Source organism: Apium graveolens, chromosome 4 (genome assembly GCF_009905375.1).
Source record: "Apium graveolens cultivar Ventura chromosome 4, ASM990537v1, whole genome shotgun sequence".
NCBI lineage: Eukaryota > Viridiplantae > Streptophyta > Magnoliopsida > Apiales > Apiaceae > Apium > Apium graveolens.
The window spans coordinates 65,455,784-65,465,668 of record NC_133650.1 but is presented as its reverse complement, the minus strand read 5'-3'; the positions used below and the strand labels follow the sequence as shown (position 1 = coordinate 65,465,668).

General features: G+C 35.2%; 1 long non-coding RNA gene across 1 annotated transcript; it reads left to right on the top strand.

Annotated features, from left to right (window-relative positions):
* Positions 1-5,048: 5,048 nt before the first annotated feature.
* LOC141716753 (uncharacterized) lies at positions 5,049-7,627 on the top strand. Its single transcript, XR_012573337.1, has 3 exons — positions 5,049-6,086; positions 6,190-6,740; positions 6,828-7,627. It is a non-coding gene; the product is annotated as an uncharacterized LOC141716753 (long non-coding RNA).
* Positions 7,628-9,885: the final 2,258 nt, after the last annotated feature.

Below are 9,885 nucleotides of genomic sequence, written 5' to 3'. Positions count from 1 at the left end.
TATCACTAACTAGGTGGAGTACCACAGATTGGGAACGTATCAAGGACGGGGATGCCGCAAGGACGGCTTGGGGAACAACACCAAAAAGCTGGGAATGACGAATTGATTTTGGGGACATTTCCTGAACTAAAATGACAAATATACCCGTCCAAAAAAAATATAGAAAACCCTTATTACAGCAACTTCATACAAATATATAATGCTCAAACTACTTTCTCTCTTACAAACAAATAACTATATACAACAACCTTCATCTTTTGTCGAGGAATTCTGCACAATAAGAAATAGAGAAGAACAAGATGTGGGATGTTGGTGACGATAATTTGGATTCTCTTGGAGATGTTGGATTCCCAGAATATGCAGAACTTTCACTTAACGAGCCTAAAATGAAGAATAAGTTGGTGTCTGATGTTGTTAATATTTGAGAATGTCAGAGATGGCAATTTGTACCGAACCGATGGATACTCGATCCGTACCGATCCGATCGGGTTTTAGCGAACCCGAATATTTCGGGTTTGGATTTGGGTTCGGGTTTGATTTTCAAACCCGAACCATTTTCGGGTCGGGTTTGGGTTTAAGGCATATCGTTCCGAACCCGACCCGAAAACTCGAAACCCGTTCCGTTCCGACCCGAACCCGAACCCGATCCGAAACCCGTGTTAATATATAAATGATATTTTATATTTTAAAAGTAGTAATATAATATATAATATAATATATTACTAATATTAGTACTAAAAAATTATGCTTTTTACAAATTATTGCATTAAAGTCGTTGAAATATGTTTTTAGCAAGCATGTTCAATACAAGTATACTAAAGGTCAAGATTATTGCATTATTTCACTAACAATTTTATTCATAGATGTATGATCCATTGTCTTCTCTGAACCCTCTAATTCAACCCCCAAAATTTAAATATCGTCGTATTTATGAGCACTTTACTCAAATCAGATCCTAGTAATTTTTCACTAGAGTTTGTGCAAATTAAGGTGCAATTTACTAGTGATCTACAAACCCGAACCCGAACCCGAACCGAACCCGATGGGTTCGGATTCGGGTTTAGTGGTTTGGGTTTTTTCGAGTTCGGGTTCGGGTTCAGGTTTGGCAAAAATAATCGGGTTCGGGTTTGGTTTTTGCTAAACCCATTTCGACCGACCCGATTGCCATTCCTAGAGAATGTTGCACCCATTCTATTTATATATAAAGAAAATATTATTTATTAATATATTACTTGCAGTCCCCGTACCCTTTAATTTTAAAATTGTCATTTCATGTCCCCGTCCCCATACCAGTATATGTTCCCGTACCTGTCTCCGTGCAACATAGCTCGTATAGTGCTTTGGACTACTCGTTTTATGAACTTTATCGGTAGACTTCAGTTATTAAAGAGTATTATTGCAAGTATAATGGGTTATTGGAGTATGTACTTATTTCTTCCTAAAGGTGATTTGCAAAACCTTAATAGCCCGATGTTTTAATTTCTTGGGGGAGTTTATTACAAGGCTTCGGAGAAGTGTCAACACAAAGTTAGTTAGGAGGATTTTTGTAAACCAAAATCGGAAGGCAGTTTTGGAATTAGAAATATATCTGAATGGAACCTTGCTGCTACTTACTTTAAAGTTTGGAGATTGATACAACCCGGTGAGAAATATTTGTGGAGAATGTAGGTGAGGCAGTGTCTATTGAGAAATAAGAACTGGTGGACAACTAAAATGCCGTATAAATGCTCCTGGGCTATTCGACAATTTTTCAGTTCTAGAGAAGAGGTTGGTGCTTTTATTTGATGTCATATTGTGCCTAATTCTGAATTTTCATTTTGGCATGACCATTGGGTTGTCGTAGGCCTTTGCTTCTCATTTTTGATTCTATGGTATCCACTACTCTTCCTACTAGCTCGGATTAAAATTAATGTTTATTTGTGAAATGGCATTTGAGACCTACCTTCTTCTAATCACGTTAGATGTTATGTGATATTTCTGAATAATCTACGAATATCCAAATATAATAAGAGGTCTTTTCTTTATTCAATAATCTAATATTTTACAAATGATCCCATAGCTAGAGCTGGCCAAATGGGCGGGTTTGAACCGCTCATTCGGGACCGATTCGTACGGAAACCGTAAAAAATTCGGACCGAACAGGGCCGGTTCAAACCCGCACAGCTCGGTAAATTAGGTGAACCGAACACGAATACCAATTTTTAGAACCCGGGACCGCACGAGCCCGCACGAGTCGAACGGCCAGCCAGCTCGCACAGCCCGCACGAGCCCGCACAGCACGCCCGCGGGTGTGCCTCACGCGCCAACGTCTTCCTTCCTGCTCTGCTTTCTGCCATGGCTGCAACGTTACACTCTGATTTCTGCAGGTTAACGTTACACACTTACACCTGACTCCACCTCCAACTTCAAGGCTCCAACGGTACTCTAATTTCCTTATAAATATATACATACAAACAACACATTTATTCACAGTTTCTTCGACCTCTCTGTTTCTCTCAATCTCAATTTCTCCGACTTTTTTCTCCTTTCTCCGACTTCTTTGTCCTTTGTCCATCTACAAACATAACCCATTCGAATATAAAATTTACAATTCAATCCCCATTCGCAATTTTCAATTCAACAACAAAAATTCGAATATTAAAAAAAGGTAACAGACTAACAGATATTCGCGAACAGGAAAATGGAACAGGGAAGAGGGAGCATTTCTTCTCAAGGTTCAACCCCATCGGCTTCGATGCTCCCGCCTCGACCCGAATCCACGTTTAATACCGAAGAAGGTATGTTATTTTCCTGTCGATTTTAACCAAAAACTATAGGTTTCTGCTTCTGTGATGTTAGATTTTGTGTGTTTTTGATTGTATATATAAGGCGGCGCTTCTGTTTCTGCTTCTGTTTGTTGCCTTGAGTTGTTGCCTGTGGGCTGTGGTTGTTGGTGTACTGAAATTCAGCATTTCAGCTTACTAGTTACTAGTAGTAAGGCGAATTACCATTTAATTAGTAGTACTAATTCAGCTTATAAACTATAATTACCATTCTGTTGAATTGTTGCCTTTTTATTAGTAGTACTAATTACCATTTAATTTTCAACTTACTACTAATTCAGCTTCTATAGTTTTATTCGTGTATTATATATATAATATATTGTTTATTCGTTTTGTAAATTCATTTTTTTAATTGATGGTTGTAATTTCGTTTTCTATTCGTTTTTATTCGTTTAATTCATGATTGTAATTTTTTTAATTGATTATTGTAATTTTTTTAATAGATTATAATTTTTTTATTCGTTTTTAATTTTATTCGTTTTTTAATTTCTGTAGATGCTACGAGTTCGAGACAATCATCGCACGTGTGGACATATTTTTCGAAAGAAGCTATGCTGGATAATCCGAATAGATTTAAAGTACATTGTTTGATTTGTGTACAAAATGGTAGACCACAGCCACCATTTAGTTATGCTCGAGGGACCGGCACGGGAACACTAAGCCGACATTTGGAGAATATTCACTCTATTACGAAGGCGAGTCACGAAAGTGGAGAAGCACGAAGAGGTCCACAACAATCACAACTCGGTGGTTTTATGACATCAACGGGAGGTGGAGGTATGTCTTTTTCCTATAGTAGAGATAGAATGATAGAAAGTTTTGCTAATTTTGTTACACTAGACGAGTTACCATTTTCTCACGGTGAGAGTGATAATTTAGAATATATGATGAAAACTACGATAAATCCGGCATTTAGAAAAATTCCTAGAAACACACTAAAACGGCACACAATAACACAATATCATTGCGCTAGAGCACAATTAATTGAATTTTTTCGAGAATTTGATGGTATGGTTTCGTTAACTAGTGATTGTTGGAGTTCGAGTCAAGGTGAGCCTTATATATGTGTTACCGTTCATTGGATTGGTGTCGATTACATGTTACAAAAACGAATTGTTGTATTTGATGTTATGGACGAATCACACACCGGTTATAATATTATGGCTAGAATTTTAGATACAATTAAAGAATTTAATTTGTTTAACAAGGTATTAACAATTTCCTTAGATAATGCTGCTAATAACAACAAATGTATTAATTATATTAGGACCGAAATTCCTTTAGTTTTAGATGGAGTATTTTTACACATTAGATGTTGTGCTCACATAGTTAACTTAACGGCTCAAGTAGGAATTCAACAAATAACTAATTTATTAGAACCTATTAGGAAGGTAATTAAGTATCTACGTTTGGCGGATAAATATAGGTCTAGGTACAAGAAATTGTGTAAAGAAAATGGACTAAGGCCGAAAAAATGAGGTATCGATTGTCCTACAAGATGGAGTTCGACATATAAATTACTTGTTGAAGCAATTAAATATAAACCCATTATTACCATCTTATATAACGACGATCCAATTCACCAATACGAAAGAGGAATTATTACCGAGGAAGATTGGGAATTAGCATATACTGTACGTGACATACTTTATTGTTTTGCGCATGCTACTAAAGTTTTTTCTTATGTTTATGAACCAAATGTACACCATTGTATCATTGAATGTGTTAGTATTGTTACTACTTTAAAGGAATACGAAGAAAATGATAATTTTAGTGATATTATTAAGAATATGAAAATTATTAAGATCAATGGGCCATAGCTCTATATTTGCAGGGAGTCCTCTAACGGGCTTCCTATTAATCTTCTGTTACAAAATGGGCCTATGGGGCCCTTTAATTACAATAATTACAGTCTTTTAAAAGGTCTTCTTGGGTTATACTCCAAGTCTAGAGTCTAACATTTGTCCCCCCTCCCACGCTAGGTATTCAAATATCTTTAGATTTGGGTTCCAAAAAATTAATTTTTAGACACAAAATAAAATAACATAAAATAGAAGGAATAATTATGAAATTTGTTGTTTTGTTTTATTTTGTACACGTGCATTGGTATGAATGAGAGTATAAAAAGCTCTTTATTTCTCTTTTGTTTGTTTTACCTTCTATTGGATACAAGTTGTAACCATTTAGCTTCCCTGATTTCCAACAAAAGGAGCGTTGTTGCTCGGATTATCATTTCACACTCCTCTTTGAATTTCTTGATATTGTAAGTTTCACTCTTTTATCATTATATTCTTTCAAAAGTCATAATCTTGTTAGTTTCTTGGCTATTATTTTTGTATTTATCTTCTTTTAGTTGGTTAGTGTTTTTAATTTATGGCCACTGTATGTTATTCTTCGTCTTTGAGAATGGTTTCCGGCAGTGATCGTGGGAAGAAGTCGCTTGAAGATGGGGATGGGGAGTATTTATTTAACTTAGGGGTTTAGATATTACTGATTTAGATCAATGCAAGGATGAGTTTTTATCTGGAATTCGTGATGGTCCTCGGGTTCCTCCATAGTTGAGTCCTCGTACCTTAAATTTGAGAAGTAGCGTGTTGGAAGAGAACTTATGCCTTAAGACATAAAGAGTGTTCAGATAAGTCGAGTCTTGATTATATTAGTCATTACATCAACAAGCCAATTCCTTCGACAAAATTGAAACTTTGAGTTGATTTTAATAACGGTTATGGTCATCCGGTACCTAGGCCCGAGGATCGTGTATGGATTATGCCGGAGTATGGTATGCACGTGATTCCATTAAACTTATTTGAGTATGGTCTTTTTCTTCCTGTGCATCATTTTCAGCTGGTGGTATATGAGGCCATTGGATGTGGCTTAGGTCAACTGGTTCCGAACTCTGTTGCCCAATCGAGTGGTTTTATCGCATTGTACCATGAGAAGAATATTATTCATATCATTCAGCTTTTTTCTCTATCTATGGGGTTCGATATCACGAGGGGTAGGGTGTACTATGACAGACGACATAAAATATTTAAGATTGTTAATGTTTGTTCTTCAAATTCAGGATATCACTCCAAGTGCTTATATACTGGGGGACCAGATTTGGAATTCGTGAGACCGTGTAGAAAAATTAGCCAGGGTACCCTCGATTCCTTGAATAAGTTAGATAGTATGAAAAGGAGTATCTAGATGGGTTTCATGGTTCAAGGTCGGTGTATACCCATTTACAACTAAAAGATGATAGGTTTTTAGAAGAGCATGCTCGTAAGTAGTTGATTATCTCTCTTTCTCTCTCTCTCTCTATTTTTTTATAGATATATGCTTTTATGCATGTTTTGACATTTTCGTCTCGTTTGAACAATTGCAGGTAGCTCTTGATGCAGATTCCTGATAGCGGGGTGCGAGAGAAGATGGACAAAGCTATGATGTTTTTGGTACAAAAATCTCCTGCTGGAGCTATCGATATGCTAAGATTTGGACTTCCAGGCCCGGTCCATCGAGGGTTAGTCATTATGTTTCCATTGAATTGTTATATGATCAAGGTGAGAAAGTGTTTGTGGATCGGGGAAAGGTTGTGGATGTGCGTGAAGAAATGGAAGTGATTCCTCGCAAATGCTATCGAGGGGATGGCGGTAGCTATCAGCTGATGTGCAGAGGCACGAGGCTGAGTCTCATGTTGGGGGTGTTAATAAAAATTTGATGATTATCGGGAGTAGAGCCTTTGTGACCCCTACTGCCGACCCTCAGGGCAGCAAGGAAATGTTTCGCGTTGAAATTCAGCCCAATGAGTGTTGGACAGTAGGCTCTACTGTTTCTGCTCGTGCTTTTAAAATATTTAATCTTCCCCAGGACTTTTTATCCTACACTGCAAGGAAACGTAGTGAGATTGTTGATAGGTGCAAGAGTGTAGCTCGTGGGGTAAGATTTATTTTGCCGTGTATTTCTGTTGCTTTTCTTTTTTGTTATTATGTATATTTTTTGAGTTATGTTGAACTTGAATTTTAGTTCATTGTTGATTTCACGTATATCCTGGAGGAGTTTAAGAAAGATGTTAGTGATGAGGACTCGTCTACACTTAAAGCTGAGATCGTTGAATTGAAGGAGGCGAAAAAGAAAGTTGAGATTTGATAGTTCTGAGATGGAGGAACGAGTTGGTCAGCTGGAGACTACTAACTTCAAGTACTTGAAACAGATAAGTGAGATGGGGGTTGCTGAGAAGATGGTGAATGAAAGGGTGAAGGATCTTGAGGATAAGCTCCAAGATATGGAGTTGTTGAGGGATGATGAAAATAGAAGATGTGATGGGCTAGAGCATGAGTTAAAAGATGTTCATGAAGCTAAAGATTTACTGTCGAGGAAAATGATAGGTTGAAGTTCGAGGTTCAGAAAGGAATTGAAGATATTTCTAAAGCTCTTGGTGACGGTTACGATCAATGTTTGACCAGGTTGTCGGGTGATGGTGTTGACATCACTGGTCATTCATTTGATGAATATGTGAAAGACTATCGCACGACCCGAGCGCGGGCCAATGATCCTGGTATGAACGTTTGAAGAAAGGGGATTCCCCGTTAATGATTTAATTTTGTTTGCATGTTTTTGCTACAAAAATGGGTATTTTACTTGTTGCGTACATTTGGTTTTTGCTAAAAACCTCTATGTGACATTGCTAGCTTGTGAAACTTCCTGTTTTGGGTATTGAATTTAACAATTTGGTTAATTTAACTTCGTTTGTGAAGTGCGGAAATGTGGTTTGATGATCTTTGCTATGTTTTATATTTTGCACATTGTTGTGACAAGAACTTCATTTTGTTTATAAGTATGCCAAGTACGTGGAATTTGTTATGTTGCGATTATAAAGTGTTTTTTTTATCAATTTTCTTTATTTAGGAGGTTCTTTAAGATGTCTTTTGAAATTGTATTTTTACTTCCTATTTTAATGACTATCAAAAGTGAACGATATCATTAGTATTGTCTTATGATAAGAGAATATTAATTGTCGTTTTTCAAGCTGTAATGAATGGGTGTTCTTTACTGTCATGTGAGAGTTATTAAACTTTTTATTCATAATTTTGAAATGTATACATCATGGATCATTTGAGAATGAGTTTATGCATAAGATACTAGAGCTGTTCACGAACCGAGCCGAGTCGAGTTTTGATCGAACCAAGCCGAGCTTTAATATTTTTTCTGACGAGCCGAGCTGAGCCGAGCTTTCTTAACGAACAAAAACCTGTGTTCGAGCTCGAGCTCGTTAACGAACGAGCCAAACACGAGTTTTTATCGAACAAAATCGAATCGAGTCGAACCGAGCCGAACACGAGCCGAACACGAGTTTTCTCCATCAAAACGAGCCGATTCGAGCCGAGCCGAGCCGAGCCGAGCCGAGCTTAATTAAAAAATTCTGGTCAAAACAGCGGTTGACTGTTAAAATAACAAACCAAATACTTTTATTTTTTTTTAAAATTTTTGTCATATCACTAAAAAATATTGATCTTAACATCCGTACGGTTAGATCATTCATAAATATTTTTTAAAAAATCGAAATATTAATACGATACTAAACACTAATTACAAGTACAAGTAAAAACACCGGTTGACTGTTAAAATAACAAATCAAATACATTTATTTTTTTCTAAAACTTTTGTCATGTCACTAAAATATATAGATCTTAACATCCGTACGGTTGGATCATCTATAAATATTTTTAAAAAAATCAAAACATGAATACGAGACTAAACACTAGTTACAAGTATTGTTCAAACAAGTGGTTGATTATCAAAATAACAAACAAAATAAATTTATTTTTTTCTAAAATTTTTATCATGTCACTAAAATATATAGATATTAACATCCGTACGGTTGGATCATCTATAAATATTATTTAAAAAATCAAAACATTAATACGAGACTAAACACTAGTTACAAGTAAAGGTCAAAACACCGGTTGACTGTTAAAATAACAAACCAAATGCATTTATTTTTTTCTAAAACTTTTGTCATGTCACTAAAATATATAGATCTTAACATCCGTACGGTTGGATCATTCATAAATATTTTTAAAAAAATTGAAACATTATTATGAGACTAAACACTAGTTCTAACAACTATTCAAACAATTGGTCGATTGTCAAAATAATAAACAAAATAAATTTATTTTTTTCTAAATTTTTTATCATGTCACTAAAATATATAGATATTAACATCTGTACGGTTGGATCATTCATAAATATTTTTTAAAAATTGAAATATTAATATGAGACTAAACACTAGTTACAAGTAAAGGTCAAAACACCTGTTGACTGTGAAAATAACAAATCAAATATATTTATTTTTTCTTAAAATTTTGTCATATTACTAAATAATATAGATATTAACATCCGTACGGTTGGATCATTCATAAATATTTTTTAAAAAATCGAAACATTAATATGGGAGAAGTACTAGTCAAACTACTAGTTTACCGTTAAAATAGCAAACCAAATATATTTATTTTTTCTAAATTTTTTATTATATCACTTAAATATATAGATCTTGACATCCGTACGGTTGGATCATTTATAAATAATTTCAAAAAATCGAAACACCGATCAGGAAATAAATACTAGTTACAAGGAATAGTCAAATCACTTGTTAATTATTAAAATATCAAATTAAAAAAATTAATTTTTAATATCTGAATTTTTTCAAATTACTAAAATATATATTTTGACATTCGTATAGTTCAATAATTTAAAAATATTTATAAAAAATCTAAATAAAATTCATAATAATTAAATATATAAAAAATAATTTTTTTTTTTAATTTTTTTTCGAGCCGAACTGAGCCGAGCTCGAGCCGAATCGAGCCGAGCCGAGCTCGAGCCGAACATGCCAAAAGCTCGGCTCGAGCTCGTTTTCTTAACGAACACATTTTTGTGTTCGAGCTCGAGCTCGAGCCCTTAACGAACCGAGCCGAACCGAGCCCTTAACGAGCCGAGCTCGAGCTTGTTCGCGAACGGCTCGGTTCGCGAACAGTTCTATAAGATACTGAAGCTCTTTATTTAAATAACTTAATGGACCGTT